The 19,187-nt window shown below is 44.8% G+C and overlaps 1 protein-coding gene across 10 annotated transcripts in view; it reads left to right on the top strand.

The window, feature by feature from the left end:
- The first annotated feature begins 6,646 nt into the window (after nucleotides 1-6,646).
- Nucleotides 6,647-19,187, top strand: part of LOC100113835 — a 217,447-nt gene continuing 204,906 nt past the window's right edge. For 9 of the 10 annotated variants that reach the window (XM_008219737.3, XM_008219736.2, XM_031928394.1 and 6 more), the window contains exon 1: nucleotides 6,647-6,973. The gene's annotated coding sequence lies outside the window, so the exon portion shown is untranslated. The remainder of the gene's footprint in view (nucleotides 6,974-19,187) is intronic. The other variant, XM_031928396.1, reaches the window with a different exon arrangement.

Genomic DNA, 19,187 nt, shown 5'->3' with positions numbered 1-19,187 from the left:
ACCATTTGGCAAGTTGTGCAAACCCAAAACGTAAACATCATATTCAAAAATAGTCAAGCTTTGCAATATTTCAGTACCATTTAGATCATATTGCGAGGCGACAACGATGGAGCTGTCCGAAGCACAGATTCCGATTTTATTGTTGGAAGTTGGGGTGATCAATCCCCAGGCGTACATGCGCCAACTTGGAACGGTACCTTCCCTCAGTATCTTTGTACCTTGAAACATTAAGAAAAAACCTCTCAGCATTGATAATAACGATTATGGATTTGCTAATAAATAAATTTTGACTTACCGTTAGACTGGATCCTGTTACAATGCCGCTACCCTAAGCGGGTCTTGGGCGTTGTCATCCAGATCGGACAGGTGGGTGCCTATCACCACTACACACCGCGTCCTTAGGTTGCGGATAGAGGAACAGCCCCTGAGAAAGAGGTTAGCTGCGAATAAATTGAATAAGCAGCCGCGGACAGCCGATAGGATCAGGCGTGGGTGTGATGAGCCCACACTGTCGAACGCATTCATCTAGAAACACTACGCAAGCACCACAACAAAAAAACACTTCACATTATCTCTTATCTCTCAATCTATCTCTTTCCTCACACATTACAAAAATGGGCAAAAATCCTGCTGCCGAGGAGGATGCGGAAGTGATGACAACTGCCCCGAAAGGGGATGTGTAGAATGATTCGTCACCTGGTCTTACGCGGTAACGATGCCAGCGAAGGCGCGCTGCCTTGCAGGGGGGCGTTAGGATGCGAGAATGAAACCGTAGTGTGTCTGACGACGAGTTGACACTGTCCTCGTCAAAGTCGGAAAGCTCTCATACTTAGTTCTAGAGAGGTATGGGGGTTATCACCTCTAGAACGGTGGACTTACCTGCGATCGGAACAGGATCCGAAGCGCGCGGGTTTAACATACTATGATGGCTCAAAAAAATCAAATCCAAACCAAAAGAGACTTAAGGGTCGGAACTTGGAATGTTCGCAGTCTATACAGAGCAGGCGCGTTTAAAGAACTCGTAAAGGAAGTTGATAGGTACAATCTAGATTTGGTAGCAATACAGGAATCGCGATGGCCAGATGGCGGAGTACTAGCATCGGGTAACTTCACGTGCCTGTATGGAGCCGGGAGTGGGGGATCTCTAGGCACCGGATTTCTCGTAAGCAAAAGCATCATACATTCGGTTAAAAGTTTCAAATCCGTCAATGATAGGCTCTCGTACATTATTATCGAAGGTGAATGGTATAGATATGTATTTATTAATGTACACTGTCCTACGGAGGATAAAGAAGAAGAAGCTAAGGATCTCTATTGCGAAACTTTAGAGCAGGTAATCAACCAGTTCGCGTCTTACGACACAAGAATAGTATTAGGCGATTTCAATGCTAAAATAGGTAGGGAGGAAGTGTTTAGGCCTACTATAGGGAAGGAAAGCCTGCACGAAGCCAGCAATGATAACGGTATTAGGGTCATAAATTTCGCGGCGGCAAAAGATCTTATAATCAAAACTACGTGTTTTAAGCACAAGGACATACACAAGGCAACGTAGATATCGCCGGACGGGGCCACACAGAACCAAATTGATCATTTCCTCATTGAAAAAAGATGTCATACTAACGTTCTTGAAGTAAGGGCTTACAGAGGGGCAGATAGCGACTCGGACCACTTGCTAGTAGTAGCCAAATTAAGAGCTAGACTAATAGCGACTCAAAATAGTAAGCGTGAGCAAACAAGGTAGAAAGCTTCGATATTGAGAAGCTACGAGATACAACAGAGCGAATCAAAATAGTAAGCGTGAGCAAACAAGGTAGAAAGCTTCGATATTGAGAAGCTACGAGATACAACAGAGCGAATTAGGTACCAGATAGAAATTAATAACAGGTTTCAGGCAACTGAAGAAGCAAAAACATCGCCAGAGGGGAATGACGAACCGAATAGCTTATGGGGGGACATCGAAAAAACGGTAAAAGAGGCCGCGAACAAAGTACTGGGTAAAAAGAAAAAGCCAAAGAGCAAACCATGGTTTGACGAAGAGTGCGAACTCTGGTTTGAAAGGCGCAATAAGGCTTACAAAATAGAAGCGATAGGACCGTAGAAGAGTATTCTAACGTAAGGAAACAGATAAGTGCGATCTACAGAAATAAGAAGCGGGAGTATCAAAAGAATCTTATTAGGAGAATAGAAACTAACAGTAAGGAAAATAACCCCCGCGAAATGTACAGAGGGATTAACGCCATCAGAAAAGGTTTTAGGAGTAGAGCGCAATTGATGAAGGACGAAAACGGGGACCTCGTAACAAATGACGACGAATTACTGTCGCTGTGGAAAAATTATTTCGATAAATTATTAAACGTGCACGAAAATAGCGAAGAATTACACTGAGATAAATTTATAGTAAATTTTACTATACTGGATAGAAAATTTTAATAAAAAGTTTGGTAATCCACTCACAGACTGACAGTCTAGTAATTTTTACTAAACTGTATAGTAAATTTTATAAAACTATAAATTTTACTATACTGAGTAGTAATTTTTACCCTGACTAAATTAAATATAAAAATGCACATAGTGGAAAAATTATTTTCAATTATTATATGGCTCTAAATTTTTATGGTTATGGAGGGTTACTCTTCTAACGCACTTCATTCAGAGAACATTATCGATTCACTCGCCGCAGTTGATTTTTAGAGACATTAAACTATCCTAGATACATTTCCTACAACTAAACGCTTAATTATTATACATATTCGCAATTTGCAGTACATATGCTTATACGCTCGCAATTGTTACAACAGGGTTGCTAAACGGACTTATATACTAACTGAGCTAACTTCTTACCGCTTGCGAGTTTTATTTCCCGTGCACCCCCTAGCGGCAGCACACAAAACAGTTTGACTTTATTTGAAACAGCACCGGCTTCAAACTGCTGCTCTGAAGTCGAGTCGGGCCATGATGCTTATTTTCAGGTGCTTCTTCTCGCGGCCGCCATGTTTGCTAAACGCGCATGCGCATAACGCGTCAATACGCATCAGTTCCGATTTTCAGATGAAAAGTACTATACGTTCTATTAAAAATTACTATACTGTCAGGTAAAAATTCATACCTTGGCGATTTTCACTATAGTTTCTGTTAATTTTTCCTATTGAGTATGGTAAATTTTATATGGAAGTTTAGTAAAAATTGATATAAATCTAGTAAAAAGGTCAGTTTTGTCAGTCTGTGACGAGATTACCAAACTTTCCAGTAAATTATCATGAACATATAGTAAAATTTACGCACTATTTCTCTCAGTGTAGAGAACTAAATTCACACTGCTGAACTCCACGTGGAGGAACCGAGCTACCAAGAAGTAGAGGCCGCGATTAAAAAACTAAAAAACAACAAAGCCGCGGGAAATGACTCCATACCAGCTGAGTTACTCAAATATGGGGGCGTCGAGCTCACTTTCAAAATCTATAAACTAGTATGTGCCATCTGGAAAAATGAAACAATACCAGAAAATTGGAAGGAATCTATCATTATACCGATTTTTAAAAAGGGGGATAAGACAGACTGCAATAACTATAGGGGTATTTCACTTTTAGCAACGTGCTACAAAGTTCTGTCAAACGTAATACAAGCTAGACTCACTCCATTCGCGGAAGATATAGTAGGAGATTATCAGTGCGTATTTCGGCGCAACAGATCGACGAGCGATCAAACGTTTACTATAAGACAGTTGTTGTATGTAAATTCGTTTAATTGTTGATACCAGCATCGACGTCAATTATCCGTCTGCTTACAAAGTGTAGCGTTTTTGTAGCATACATTCTAAAGAAAAATCAAGAAAAACTTAGGTGAATCAGTGAATGTAATAATGCCTGGATTCGTACTATTTTTAATACTGCACATAGAATTAATGTAATAAATATACTGAATCTTTTCTTGTAGACAACGCGACCTTCAAAATAAATGAACCATTTAAGTCAAGAGTATCGTATAAAATTTTATATCACAGACTGCTAAAATCCGCAAGTCTCGTCTATTCGTGACTAAAGTAGTCCTTATTTGCACCGTGAGGTTAGCGCACAAGCGTAGTGAGTGCTATAAATTTGGTTTTCTCACCCTGAATAGTCTGTTTAATTGAAAACTGCATCATTTTTATCTCTGCTTCTATAAAACGAATTTCTATCTAACTAGGTTTGTTTTTTATGTTTTCTTTGTATTAAATCCCGAAAAATAAGATTTTTAGTCTTGCACGTGCTTTAATTTCATGGCGTTTAACAACCATTAATTAGTTATAGCTTAATTAATTAATTATAGGCGCGAGAGAGAGAGAGAGGGAGAGAAAAAGTAATACAAATTTTAAGTGATTTTAAGTGATTTTAAGTGTTTTCATTGATCTGATCCCGAGAAATAGATCGAATACAAAACCGCTGCCAATTCATTGTTGACCCCGAGGGCCAAATGAGGAAAAGTAGGTAATTTTATTATCTTTCAAATGCATTTTAGCTGAATTGTTTGTAACAATGGGATGATTGAAAAAAATGCAAAATAGTGTTTTTCAAAAATCAAAAAAATGGCCATTAAAAAAAAATAGTTGAGAAAATAAAAAATAACTGTTTTTCCCAAATTCAGAATACAAAAATAGATATGTATGTCAAATTTGATTGATATTGACGGAATAATTCCAGAAATATTACGGTATACATACACACACGCGCGCGCGCGCACACACACATATCCATACGGACATTTTCTTGAAACACTTTATTTGAACTTCTAACACACCAAAAACTATTTTCTAGAAGTTTTAAGGAAACTCAAATTTTTACTATTACAAAGCTTCCTCTACAAAAAACACGCTTTTCTGTATTACACGATAACTGAAAATTTTCCCACTCGCCTGCTTATATGCAGCACGTGTTAAATAATTTCATTCATCAAACAGAAAGGTACAAAAAATGTAAGTAATCATGTATGGAGTAAAAACATAATTTTGAGCTACGTGCCAAAGAATTGGCAGCGGTTTTTATTTTAAGTGTATATTTAAAAATTTGATAAATACATCATATAACTGCCTGATAATCTTCCGAAAATTCGATAAACAAACCGAAACAAAGGGTAAGCCCAGTACGTAAGAAAGTCTCTTCCAGGCAGGAGGGCAGAAAGCCGGAGGAAAAAAGGGTGTACGGAAAGAAATCTAAAATTCCGTCAGTGGCGGTCAGCTTATCACATCGCAGCTGCTCCTAACTACATATGTAACAAGCGGGTTATACATCACCCTTGCCAGCGTCCCCTTGTCCATACTCTCCTGGAGGCATCGCTTTTTCTCCCCTTTCTTTCTTCATCTCCGCCTTCTCGCTGTATCTCGTTGTGTATACCTCTCTGCTCTTTTTTTACATTTTCCTCTTCACCGCGCGCGCGCTCCTGTCCCCCTCGGTTAACGTCACTCCGCGAGAACTTTGCAAGCTCCTCAAACCATACATTCAAAAACCGATTGCGTTTCCCGTGAATCAATTACGTTGCTCATTTATAATCCACGAAAAAAAATGAGTCGCGAGAGAAGTCGAGGGTTAATATTCGGACGTCCACTTGCGGCGGCTGCAATCTCGTTCTTTCATCGCTCTCCTCTCCGCCCCCGTCAGCCGCGCGCGAACGAGAGAAAGGATTGGGAGAAACGGCGCCTCGCTATACATGTATAGAGCGAGAGTTGCGGGATCGTCGCGGTGAGGGGCGCACGTGACGGCGGAGACGTCGGCAACTGTTGCATCCTCCTCCGCCCATACATCCCCGATGCTCCGGCGAGTTTTCTCGCTCCCCGCAATCCAATGTCATCTTTCATCGCCGAGAGAGAGAGAGAGAGAGAGAGAGAGAGAGAGAGAGAGAGAGAGACAGCGCGCCAACGGAGGGGGATTAGGGATATTAAAGATCGAGAACATATGGGTTAGCGGGAACAAATTGGCACTCTTTTTCTCGCTCTCGGGGCCTTTATTATTTCGGACGTGGCTCTATGCGGCCTATTATGCCTCTATTGCTGTTTTGAGATTACGCTGCTGTGTGTATACGCGCGGGTATTTTGCAGTCGGTGCTCGGAGGGGAGGCTTTGATGCGCCTGTGGCCGAGGCGGATTGATTCTGTGCGTCTCGTCGTGATTAATGACTTGATTGGACTGATGAAAGAGAAGAGACTCTGTCTCTCTATGAATTGCTTCCGGTGGATTAATAACGGGCCTGTAGAGAACGCGAAAAAAACGCAGCAAAACCGAAATCTTTTTCCCCATACAGTCTAATCACAACGACATCAAACGGACTGACCAGTCCGTCAAAATTCGAGGAAAAATATCGAAACACTGATGAAAAGGTGCAACTCTCCTCGCCTATACACAGTGTCGGACCTCCATCAGCCGAAAAACAAAGCGTCGCGCGTTATACACAACATAGGTGCTGCATCGCACGCCACGAAAAAAATTCGCCGAAAGCTCGCTGCACACGCGACTAGTGGGGGGAGAAGACTGTACTGCACGCTGCGTAGCAGCAGCAGAAAGAAAGAAAGAGAGAGAGAGAGAGAGAGAGAGAGAGAGAGAGAGAGAGCCAGCCGGAAAGGTGCGCCCCCCGTTGGCTGGCGCGCGCAAGCACCGGCGCGTCTCGGAGCTTTGCCCGAGCTGCCCTCAGTCTGCGTTCCGCACTCGCGCCGCGTGTACACTTTGTCGCTCCGCCGTACATCGCTCCGTCTCTTGGCTCGTCGTATTCGCGCATCGTACGTATAAGTACAAGTAGACACTCGCTGCCGATCGGGGGTAGACGCATACCTAACCATATTTATACACGTAGCAATCGTACGGCTGAGCTAAGTGATCGAATCACCCGTCGAGGCTTGTGTGATTTTCACGGGCAAGTGGTGAGACACGTTTATACTTACCCGCAGAGGATTCGGCTGAGTGTATTGTTGTTGTTGCGGCGCCGATCGCCCGGAGGAGAGCCGCCGCTTGGTGAGTACGCGCTAAGTCTGTATTCCACGCAAGGGATCTAGGTAAACAAACGAGTGAGGTTATGTCGAGTGTCCAATAATACACGGAAAAAAGCCGCTTGGAATTTTTCGATTTTGCGAAGCTGAGAGAGCCAGCAGTCTGAATTTCGAAAGTTTTATAAGCCGTAGGTATATATATCCTACTTGCAAAGTCAACCGTTCAAGGTCTTAAAAATGGCCCGGGTTGGTCGGCTTTTGCCCGAGTGGAAGTTTCTCAAACTAAAGGGGATTAAGCAGGCCGAGGATGAAAGTCGCTCCCGCGATTTTCCTCTGCTCTTTTAATCTTTGTTGCCGTAATTATCGCGATGAAAATTCAGACCCTTGAAAACGAATAACGCTATTTTGCAAGAATTATAGTAGGGGAGCTGATTTCAGGAAGCGCGCTGCTACAGCTGTCGATATAATTGCATTATCAGCTTATACATTATTCACGTCCGCTCGTAGTGCGACGAATTCATGAATCCGGCACGTAGTACATATTCGAGCACATTCACGTACCATATGTACTAAACCGATCGTCAAAAAGCAGCGATTCGCGATCGGCTCAAGGGTCGAGTGTAAGAACAGGCCGCGTACAGCTACACATCAGTAGGCCGTATCGAGGGATAATAAAAGCTCGAGCATATAGGTATAACCGCAGATACAGAAAGAGCGAAATAAAACTCTCCGCGCGCAAGTTTTAGGCAATGAAAAGCGTCGTGCGACGGCTGATTTCCACGCAATTCCGCGCAGACTCGGCCGTAAAAGTCGCCGTGTTTTACCGGCGCGTGTAAGGCATCGGTGCGCATATATATATACAGGGCCATAGAGACTACTCGAAGCTGGAATTCACAGGACATTAAATTCAAAGTATATATACTATCCTCTCTCGATTTCCCTCCTTGGGCGTCTTTTTCTTCCCCCCCCCCCCCTCTCTCTCTCTCTCACGACAGAGTTTAGCCGTTCGCGGCTTGTATCGAATGTGCTTCACGAGAGATTTTTTATGCATTCGAGTGTGTGTGTGTCTGTGCGCGTTGCGGACTAATACTGAATCTCGCCCACGGTACGGCAAACGATGCATAAAACATGTGGGACACGGCGAGCTTTTTTCGCGTTTGAGGCTCGTATTCTGCTTTGACATGCACACACGCACGACGACGATCGTATATTAACGTTTGAGTTCGTAATGCAGCGATGAAAATTTTTTGTCGAAAATTTTCAACTTCAATTTTTTTCTTTCACGCCCGCCCGCGTGCGAGCAGGGGTAATTAGCTGGATTTATGGGAATTTTTTTCGCCGAGCGTACACGGCCGACAGGGAGAAACTTTCGCAGCTCCGTGAGCTTGATAAGGGCAACTTCTTGTTTGTATTAATTAAGTTTGCCGAGTTCTAAATATTTTTCTTATGTATCGCTAAAGTTGCGAGTTCCATCTCTTGTACGGTGAAACTCCCGAACGCTGTCTGCCTTTCGAGCGGGGCTTTTCCGAAAATAATTGAAAAAATATGTTAAAATCACTATTATTCGATGGTAATTCACTCGTGTCAGCGTTTGTTTTATCAGAATCAGTAGTGTAGTAATTCAATTCAAAGGCATATTCTCAAAAAGAGAGTAAACATTTTCAGCGAAACACGCGCGCGCGCGCGCACATTGGTGCCACGGACCGGCTTTCAATTTCAACGATGCCGGATACCAACGTAGAATTAATCGAATAAAAATCAAGTCGGCCAGATTCGCACGTATAAACAGGGCAGTTGATAAAGAAAAACGGAAATTCAGACTCGGTCTGCTTTTAATACGGTGGCGCGCACCGGCTATCAGCCGGAGTAGAAAATCGACGATAGAAAGAGCTCTGAGAAAAGTCGCAAGCTCACTGCCCCGGGACTTTTAGCTGCTGGTAGTTTACTCGCGCGCGCAAATAGAAAGCCCGGAGAGAGAGAGAGAGAGAGAGAGAGAGAGAGAGAGAGAGAGAGAGAGAGAGGAAGTGAGTGAGAGAGGAAAGTCGTCGCTTTATATTGATGTTTATCATTTATTCTGCAGAAGTAAGTTTCGGTAAGAAATTTTTTCCGCTTGTTTACTGACTCTCGTTCGTTTTTCATTTTTTTTCTACCTTTCGTGCGGCGAAGATTCTGCGAGGATATTTACAAATAATTTACAATAATAATTTGTCTATTAATTATTGCGCGCGAAAATTGAATTACACCGATCGCGCGTGATTTTAACCGAAACAAATCGCCCCACATGTATACACGACGATTATCGATCGTCGCTGCACACCTGAAAAAATCGAATGAAAAAAGACCTCCAACCCTTCGCGATCGTACAATCGTGTACAGCTTATCGGTCCTAAGAACGCAGTGTCTGAAAATGAACAGAGTGCGAGAGAGAGAGAGAGAGAGAGAGAGAGAGAGAGAGAGAGAGAGAGAGAGAGAGAGAGAGAGAGAGAGAGAGAGAGAGATAGGGGATATTACGTACACTCGAACAACCGGCATACATACAAACAACTCCGAAACTCCCGGAGCCAACGCTGACTCGCTAGTTTCCTTCCCCATTTTTTAGAGCAGCTGCGCAGCTGTAGCCGCGAAAATACGCAACCTCATAACGGCCTCGAGCAGAGCCGAGTGTGTATACTATTATGTACGTGTGAGAGAGGGAGAGCGAGACAGAGGCAAGAGTTAATTGACCGCTTAGCCGATTCCTCGCGGAGCGGCTTCTATTCAAACACTAGTAATTGGGGGGATGGCTGCATAGTTCGGAAAGTCGATAAACTTGTGGGCGCGAGCTCGAAGGTGTATAAGGAAAGTGAGCCGCAGACGCTTTACACAAGCCGATAAACTTTCTCGCCAAGAGAGTATATCGGCCGGCACAGCGTCTTGTGCGCGAATATAAAGCGTGCAGGAATATATCCGATCGGGAGGCTGGCTTCGTGGTTTCTATTGAAAAATTCGAAGCGTTTCCTTTGAAAACTTTTCGAAACTCGAAACCAAGAAATAAAAACAACGATCGGCTCTGTCTAACGTTTTTTGAGACGTACACAGTGTGTACTGAGAAGCGAAGAAAAGAAGCATAAGCAGGAATCGCAAATGCATGCAAATCCTCGCGCACGTCAGTCACATTAGCCATTGTTCAAGTAATCCGCTTTATGGAGTTTTCGGACTCTCTCCCTTTCTCTCTCTCTCTCTCTCTCGCTTTTCATAATACCCCCTGCGAGGCTGGCGTAAACATTGTAACAGAGTTGAGGGTGGGTCACGCCTGGAGGAGCTAGGCTGTTCAGTATGGTTAATTGGACTTTATTCGTATTCTTCTGGGGAGCTCTTCTCCGCTCGACTGCCACCGGTTGTCTGCCCGCTCCTGCGTCGTGGCGATGCATACGCTGCACTTCTGCGCGTGAGAGCCTCTCGGCTCCAACGCTCGCAGACGGTTCGGATACCGAATCGTCAGCGGCGCAAACCGTCATCAGGTAGCGATAAGCTCGCACCCGTGACAACATTTTTCGCCAGCAGCATTAGCATAATTTTGTTTCCCGTATTTCGTCTGGCCCGCGCGCAACAATGAAAGCACTCGATTCCGAATAAGAAGACGCCAAGAGCGACTTGACCTTCGTCTGCGTACGGAAAATCCGCAGTACACCCCCGCAGCCCCCGGCCTCAGCGCCGCAGGAAACTCCGCGGCGAGTTATGGTCTCCTGCAATTCTCGGTGTACACACTCGTCGTCGCGCGCGGTGCGTCCGCTTTAATTCAAGCTCCCGGCGCAAAATGAAAGAGCCCCTCTCTCCCGTAGGTATGCCATCTCTCTCTCTCTCTCTCTCGGCGTTCCCCTCCGCGCGCGGCAATTGCGCCGGTCATTTTGCGCGCGCGCGCGCGAGCGCCGGGTTAACCAGGAATGTTAATAGAAAATACTTGGACTGTAGGAGTGTCTCTCGCTCTCTCTCTCTCTCTCTCTCTCTCTCTCTCTCTCTCTCTCTCTCTCTTTCTAGAAGGAAGAATGTGTGCGTGTGAGCGGGGGTGTGTGGGAGAGAGTACACAAGAGGGAGAAAAAAGTGAAAATGCAAGGCGAGGAAAAAGTTTGTCCGCCAAGGGATGGCTGCCACTGTTAGCCTGTCGGGGACAGATGATCGTCCCGCTCGGGGATTTGCGCGCTAGTTTTTGCCCGAACGTATATGGCTGCGGTATGGCTTTCGAGAATCTGTTAGCTCGGCGGGAAACTTAATTAGAGCTGGATTTCGCGCCAAGTCGTATGAGTATATGCGCGGATGAAGAATGGACAAGCGCGACACCATCGGGATGTTTGCCTAATCTCCGAGCGTGACACATGATTCGCTGCAGCCGAGACAAAGTGCGCTTGCGTAAAGAAGCTACTCGGGGGTGGAGGGGTTAAGAGAAAAGATTAAACTCCCTCTATCCCTCTCTCTCTCTCTCTCTCTCTCTCTCTCTCTCTTTAAAGGAGATTTGAATCTCGACACTGAATATTCCTCCGGTGGTGGTTCCAGGCCGTTTCTCCTCGGCTGCGCGCTGCCGGCTCGGTTAAGTTTCTGCTTTGGCGAGCCGCGGCTTTGCTGCTGCTGCTGTGGCAGCTAGAGAGAAACGGCGAGTTTCTCTTAGCCCCGGAAGTCGATTTAAACTTCGCCACGCGCCAAAGATGTCGGGCTAATTCACGAAAAGATTTCTTCTCCGCCTTTTCTCATTATACGCTGCTTTTTCGAGTGTTACCCTCCGAAGCTTCTTCGTTGTTCTACCCGGAGATTTTCGAATTCGCGTTGCATTAATCGAAACAAAGGTCCCGATGTGTTTGAATTGTGATTGATAAACGATGGCCTCGAGTTGTTGATTTCTGCGCGCGATCCAGCAAAATTCCATTACCATTGGGCATATGAATATTTGCCGGAACTCGAACAATATTATTCAATTAATAAAAGCCGTATTTGCGGCGGTTTGTTCGCGGGAAGAGCCAGAAATATTTTATCGAAAGTAAATGAATTTTCCGGACAAACAAAACGAACAAGATACAGATCTCTCTCCCGCTGGCGCGTTACAAAAACATTCCGATAAAAATTCGGCATAACAAAAGCTCGATCGACGTATTTTCCCATCAGAAATTACGCAGAAGTTTTGCCGGCTGAAATTGAAACCGGAATTTTTACCGATACGAGAAAACTGAATTATAAATTGTATTGGGAAATCTATTTGAAATTGACTGCTGTGGAAAAATCACGAGATTTACGTATGAATGGTATAGCAAACAAAACAAATTCTGTCTTTGATCGACGAAAGATTTTCTCATGCGCTCACAGCTAGCAATGACAGAAATAAGCAATGCAAGTCCCGACTGCTCCAGCTGTCGACATCTTGTTCTGCATTAATAGTCAGATAATTCAAATCGACCATCCCGGCCAAATCGACACTCAGCTGTTCCTCCTTCGTCGTCGTCGACGAAATAATCGAGGCGCGAGACGCGAGCACATCTCGCTCGCCTATAATATCCCATGATATCATCATCGTCTCCACTAATAGAGAGGCACATAACCTTGACAAGTCGTTCACTCTACTCGACTCCGTAATTATTGCAGCGCGAGCAGAAAATAACGAAATTCAATCCAAGTCCAGCGGCTGTCAATTAAAAGGGGATTTCCCGTGCGAAGAAAAATGCTTGTCAACCGGGCCGAATAGCCTAGAGAACGAACACAAGGCAATTTAGCCAGGCGTAATAGGAATGCATTTTTTTCGCCTCTCCCGTGTATATATATAAGCGATGCGAGAAAAATTTCGCTCCGCTGATTGGCTGTAAGCGGCATAACTGCGCGCCGCTGCCGCGTCAATCAATCACTTGCGTCCGGAGCAGGCCGCTAAGCGCGAGGGCTATAAGCTATACGCCCTTTTAAACTTTTTCACTTTAATTTCTCAGCCCCGTGCGAGCGTGATGAATCTTTTTTCGCTCCTTCTTGTCGGGACGCTGCTTTGTTTTTAATTTCACTGTTCTACCTCTCTCATGTATCGATGTAGGATAAATTGGAAACGTTGCAGCCCGCTCTCTCGCGTGGATAATTTATTCATGCAAATTCGGACGGCTATTTCTGATCTTCCGACGTACCCGCGGCGCATCACTCGTCTTGTGTTTCCTCCCCGCCGAGTAATTATCGTATATATGTGTCTCATTGTTATGCACGCATACCCAGTGCAGGTCGGCGTAATTATTTTAAAATCAACTTTCATTGTTTTCACCCTGCTGAATAACGAACGAGTCGATAATTAGCCGGGCGAAAATTTCTCATTGATATACGCAATTCCGGTCTCGCGGCGCGGTTTACACGCACTCGCCGTGAATTATATATGATGCGCGCAGCGCGGGAGCCAAGGGAGCCGATAAAAATAAATAGAGTACACGCATATACACGCAAGCAGGGGTAAGTCACAACGAGAGATTGGATTCCGAATTGGCACGTCCGGAGTGAGCGCACAATTTACCGTACACACGGCACTACCGCTGCCCGGAGAGCGATAGTTGACTCGATAAGTGAAGAGAGAGAAGGAAAGGAAGAAAGAAAGGAGGCCGCCGACGCCGGGGAGAAAGTGTTACTTAAAAGCTCGAGAAATGGAGTCGCTTTTTCGTTCGCTGCAATAAATAAAATATTCTCTTTTTCTCTTGATCAAGACGCTCAGCAGCACACATGCGCGCAGCACCGAAGCCCGATTTATCGACTACATAAGACTCTTCCTTGGAGGGGTATCAGCTCGCCCTAAAAACCGACGAACGAGATTAAAAAATCACCAGCGAGAAAATGAAAGCTCCTCCCCGGTACGCGTGATTCGCATTTTCATCGCGCCTTTCCGCGGGCCCTTTCCTGCTAATCAGTTAAAAGACAGTTCGAGCTGATTGCATTTCCCTATTTCGCCTAGCTCGGCTCTGCTAATTGCCCTCCCGGCTGCTCGATGATGAATCTTCTCCCGGGAAGCGAGTGAGGAGTGAGTGAAAGAGAAACATAGAGAGAGAGAGAGAGAGAGAGAGAGAGAGAGAGAGAGAGAGAGAGAGCCGTCTGATTCGGTCAATCGGTGCGACGTGACCGATCACCGGCGGGAAATTCAGTCCAAAGCACGAGACTGCCCTCAGGATCATCTGTTTTTAATGGAAGTTTAATAAACGTCTCGGAGCGATACCTCTGTATCTATGTATTCCTCTTTGGAAATAATCCATACAGAGTTACTTTCCATACAATATGCCGGCAAATGTGCAGGACGATGTACGAGGCCATAAGTTATACATATACATACAGAAAACTTGTCAACCAAAATCATATGAAGATTGTAGGAAACTCGCGAACTCCATAAAAGTTCTTGATAAACATGCAATTTTATTGCAATAATGAGGTGCCCGTACAGGTACTGCTGCCCTCAGGATAATAAGATCAAAATTGTGGAATTGGGCTCCGGAATTTTCATCATCCGATAATTTAATTTCAATGAAAATTTTGAAAATGTTGAAAAATAAAGTTATTTGGTCTTGCACACTCACCTGTACGTTGGTGTAGGTATAACAATTTTCGTATGAAATTCTGTGATTATTTACATTAGGTTTTCCGATAGTTACGCGGTAAATGGTGAAGAGTATATATTTTACACAAATAGGAGGGTCAATCAGTTCGAAGGCATGTTAACGTAACGAATAGGCGCTCTTTGCGTTGGCGTAAGTATATATTGTAACCTGTTTGGCATGGGAATTCATCGAAACTCGCCCCAAAGAGTCCGACAGCGCTTTCAGGAGTATAATTAAAGGCCCGGCTGAACGCTTTCGCAATTTGCATTCTAAACCGATTAGGAATCATTTGCGAGTGATCGTTTCGATTTACCCGCATTACGCAGCGATGATAAGTAAGAAGCGCATAATAATTATGCGTGTAAGAAAAGAATATACCCCTTTTTAAAAGCAAGCTAACGCGGCTTTGACTACACGCTCTCGCAGAGAATCCGTCGAAGCCGTCAACTCTCTATCAACCTCCAGACACCTTTGTCGGTGGGAAAAAAGGCTCGCACGTGCGTGACGTCGCTCGGAAAGGTCGTTGACGGCGCCATATACATGTGCATATACATGGCCGTACTCGTGTGTGAGCAGCGCGGCGTAACTGCATCAGGGGACTCTCTCGGCTAGGGGTAGGTCAGCTTTGCCGTGGGCGACGCTGTAATTGAGTTTATTGGCTAATAAATTATCGCGCGCTGAAAGTAGCTGCAGTATTACCGTTATGCTAGCGCGCGATAACACATGCAGCGCTTTTGGGATATGCACACGTGTCGCGAGCTTTTATTTTTGAAAATAGAAATTTCGACGTTTTTTGAGTTGGACAAGCGCTTCATCGAATTACACTTTGCTCGTCGGAGATTTGCGAAGTGCGCGGTATGGTCGTCGGGACGTATGGCGATAAAATGAATCGTGACAATATTTGAGGATCTACTGACTTGATGCGTCCTTTGATCGAATGATGTAGACTACGTCGTAAAAAACCGTACGTATCACATGAATGGCAATCAGGATTCGAGTATATTGACGTTTTGTAAAATTATACGCACACACACGCCCAAAGTGCCCGAAATTTTTCATTCCATTCTCCGGCTGCTCTCTTGATATTTCCACGGTGAAAGCTAGTTCCTGTGAAAGGGGAAAAGCTCGACTGACCATTTTCAGGGGGTATGGAAGTTCGTTTGTTGCAATACGCTTATGTAAATTTGACGGAACTTTTCATTCTTCGCCCTGGAGCAAGTTGGAAATGTTATTTCTTTTTCCGGCACATCTGTTTAACATCGTAATTTTCCATGCCCTCCTGCTCAGCTGCTGTAAGGTTCGACGTCGGCGGAGCAAAAAAAATTCACTCCATCCGAGAGCATTTAATAAATTAACATTTTCACGGATGACGGGGGATAATTGTAGCCGGTATATACAGCTGGCATCTGTGAAGAAAAAACGAAAAAACTCGGCTGGAGACGATAGATCAATCAGCTCTCACTTACCGACAATTGATTGCTCTTGGCGAATTGAGCCCAGATGAAGGTCCTAATAGACAATAGAAGCGAAAAAAGCTATTGACCGGTATGTCCCGCGAGGCCGTGTCCTGGAAGTCATCATCGACGAGAAAAGGAAGCCGGGTCAGTAGAAAAAGGCGAGCGTGGTCGGCCGCGCGCGGATTAACGGCCCGGCGCGTCGATAATTGATCGGCGCATTCGCGTAATTGCTTCGCAAGTGGAAAATGATAGACTATCATAGATTGCCTCTCTCTCTCTCTCTCTCTCTCTCTCTCTCTCTCTCTCTCTCTCTCTCTCTCTCTCTCTCTCTCTCTCTCTCTTCCTCCGTCTGTCCATACATCCCATCAGTCGAGCTTCCATAATATTGTCGTATGCTATGTATAGACGTATACTCGTATCATCATGCTAGATGAAACATTACTGATGCACTCATATGGAACCCCGACTTATTGAAGCGAGTTCATTACTTCGTGAGTGACGTGTTGATGTAGAAAATGCCTTCAAACATTGTACATTTTACGATTACTGGCTAAATATCCGTGGCTGTGATGCTTGTTCTAATAAAAATACTAAGTATTTGATAGCAACGGTTTTCTTTTATTTCCTAATGATTTATCTCTGATAAAAAATAGCTAGAAATAACCGTATAAACAGGTATTCGGGGTACAATTTTGGTAGCATTTTCTTATTTTGCCATCCCCATTTCGGGCCCATGTTTACACAATAATAGGTAACACTTCTTATAGAGTACACCACATAAATATCGAATCGTCGCTGCGCAACGACTCATATTTCACGGCTCATTAAAAGCCTCGCAGCGTGTTCCAAACAGAGCGTTTTTCCCCAGTGGTGGCCCGAGCAGCCACCCTCCTTCGCCCCCCTCCACTGTGTGCCATAGTAGAATTGCCACTTAGCCTCTCTCGGTGGGCGATTCCGATGCGGCGTCGAACCGTCTCGTCGTCGCTTATGCCTCCCTACTCCGAAAATTGCCACTTGTTGTCGCGCGCTGCTCATCGGCTCTCTCCCCATTAAAGGCTCATCGCGGCTTAATTGTTTGCTGTGCCGGCTTTTTCTTTTTCTCCGTTCGCTCTCTCTCTCTCTCTCTCTCTCTCTCTCTCTCTCTCTCTCTCTCTCTCTCTCTCTCTCTCTCTCTCATTCTCTCTTCCCTCTCTCATCTCCTCCCGAGAGCAAATAGTCCGGCGTAGTCCAGCGAGAGGATATGCTTTCTGGGATGATCGCGGGCTGATGGGATTTGTGGACTCTCTCGACACTGCGCTTGAGTAAAGAAGTCCAATTAGTGTGTCATGCACAAATACAATGTACGACAGCTGGCTCGGACTCGTACCATCGATTCTCGCGCGTGTAGCGAGACGAGTTATTTTTTTCATTACGAGCACACCATATCGCGTACGAATTATATGATATCGGAAGAAATGTATAAAACACAAGTTTCTGAGAAGCCAGATTAAAATACGAGCTAGCAAATTAATTGATACTGTATGCCATCGAAATTGCTAGCTCTAATTATGGTCTAAATAGCGCGTCAGCGTTGAAACTCGAAAAATTATTATTTCGTTTCCTAGTACCGAAGTCCATCAAAGTTCAATTCAAATACATAACATTATGAAAATTATTCGCTCACTAACCAACAAGTATTCGTTCAAATATTGTTCCGTCATAACCAAGGTAAATGTACAGGATAACCTGAAAGTATTCCTGTACTGCTATCTAGATGATCATACCAAAACTGCAGGCCCAAACACCAAAATTTTTTATTGAAATTAAATTGTTTGATAATATAATTGTTTGAGTTCAGGGCCACAGATTTTGTACTAAAAACTCTATTGTACCAGTTATATCTTTTCGCTGGCATTCATTTGCATTATCTTGCACATTGCACCATGCTCATCGACCTTCCTTTGACGAACAACGATGTTTGTATATCTTGTTAGTTAGTGCGCGCGTAATTTTCATATGGGTAGTCGCAACACTGCTGGAAATTTAAGCACTGAAACTATAATTAACTAGCTGTAGGACCCACTGGCCCGTCTAAAATACGATAACTGCTCAAGCGCTGATGACTAAGTACTGTCACACAGTATTATTCCTGAATTACGCGAAATGTAAATAATAATAATTAGTATTAATTCCCGGGTTCACTTAATGCATTCCGAGGCGCAGCCTGCAAAACAATTGGTACATACAGGGAATACTTATTGTTTGTGAGTTCAAGTACAAGATTCGGGTCGAGACATATGCAGCTCTTTTGTTTACTTTTCTCTAATTTGCTCAGCAGTCCTTGGCCCATGTACTCTGGTTAAAAATCTGACGAAAATAGAAGGAGCTAAAAAGAAGCTAGCGATCATCTCCACCGAGAAATAAAGCAGAAATTCAAACTGACACAGCGTCCAAATGAGAGAAAGAGAGACGTACGTGCCTAGCGAGCGTTCTTATCCCATAGATATATAGGGCGTACACAGCGTACAGAGCGCGAGTGAAACGTATGGATGGTTCGCGTGCGTGAGTCGGCCTTCATCCTCTTTCTCGACTCGTCGGAAGCCTCGTCCGAAGGAAGTACGAAATGTCTCGGGCCGCGTATCGGTCTGCAGATCTATAGATCGCCAGAGGCGGCTGCTTCATGAATCACGGCCTATCTCCCCGGTGCACGCCACCTTCGCCCTCTCTCTCTCTCTCTCTCTCTCTCTCTCTCTCTCTCTCTCTCTCTCTCTCTCTCTTCTCCTGCATGTACTACTGCAGCAGCACCTCGACGGCGCGCGCGCGCGCAAGGAAGTGTTTCCGTCCTTGTCCGTGTCGCCGTGCGAGAGCTGCCCCCAATGGTGGGGGGGGGGGCGTATATCTTTCGAATCAACCTGTTTGCCTAATGTCTATGTAAATACGGTATGTTAATTAACTCGATGCGGTAACGTGTGTCCCGACTATTAATTCCTCAGCCGCCGGCTGACACTACGTGCATACTCAGCTGACCCGCTGCACGAAGCGAAGGGGTTAGGTGTACCGCGTATAGATACCCGAACAATCGTGCAGCCCGTGACCGGTATCTAGATGCACGAGAGACGTTGCTTTTCGAAGCGGCCGTCATGTTGCGGAGCAAATCTCGGACGTGCACGCGCTCGATACCTGATGCACCTGCGACCTTGAGAGATTTTCGGAAGCGAGGAGTTGCGAAAAGGAC

The sequence above is a fragment of the Nasonia vitripennis genome, assembly GCF_009193385.2.
Source record: "Nasonia vitripennis strain AsymCx chromosome 4 unlocalized genomic scaffold, Nvit_psr_1.1 chr4_random0006, whole genome shotgun sequence".
In the NCBI taxonomy this organism is placed as follows: domain Eukaryota; kingdom Metazoa; phylum Arthropoda; class Insecta; order Hymenoptera; family Pteromalidae; genus Nasonia; species Nasonia vitripennis.
The sequence above is the reverse complement of the archived record's forward strand: the minus strand, read 5'-3'. Positions and strand labels throughout refer to the sequence as shown.